Genomic DNA, 701 nt, shown 5'->3' with positions numbered 1-701 from the left:
GGAGGGTTGCGGAGGAGGCTGACAGGGCCGCCTTGGAGTTCCTTGCGGGGGATCGGGTTGGGGCCCCTGCAGCAGCTGAGGGGGAGGTTGCCTTCCATCACCTGCAGGGAGCTGAGTGCGCCTCTCTCCTCATCAGGTTATATGTATGCCACACAGGATATGTATTATTAAAGCACTTGTGTGGCGTGCGTTGCTGCAGCGCCGTAACAGTGGTAGAGATGCTTTCCAGTTTTATGCAGCCTTTCTCATAAAGGTGTCAGGGAAGTGTGTGTTTCCAGGGAGTTGTGAAGGAGATGAGGCAGAGAGGAGGTGACTGGCCCTTGGAGACAAGCCGTAAAGGTTTTGGCATGGGGAAGTGCAGGGATAGGGTACGGAGAGCAGAAGCAGCGGAGCTTACAGCTTTCAGGAGTTGTTGGACTTACCCACCATCCCAATCTCATGCATGGTGGGATGAACTCTGCAGCTTGTATTATCCCTGTGTTGTTGCACACTGCATTTTTTCCCCTCTGATTTTCGTCTAGCCCAAGCTACCTTTTCCAAAGCGTATGACATGTCAGCAGTTTTCTGACAGTCCTCTCCCTTCAGAGTGTTGCTTTGATGTTGAAGGTCCCTCTTTGACATTAAGGAAATTTGTAGATGAGAGGGAGATGGGAAGGTGAGAACGTAGCCAGGCATGTCATCTTCATGCTTAACAGTGGCTT

The sequence above is a fragment of the Charadrius vociferus genome, unplaced genomic scaffold (genome assembly GCF_000708025.1).
Source record: "Charadrius vociferus isolate BGI_N301 unplaced genomic scaffold, ASM70802v2 scaffold312, whole genome shotgun sequence".
Lineage (NCBI taxonomy): Eukaryota > Metazoa > Chordata > Aves > Charadriiformes > Charadriidae > Charadrius > Charadrius vociferus.
The sequence above is the reverse complement of the archived record's forward strand: the minus strand, read 5'-3'. Positions refer to the sequence as shown.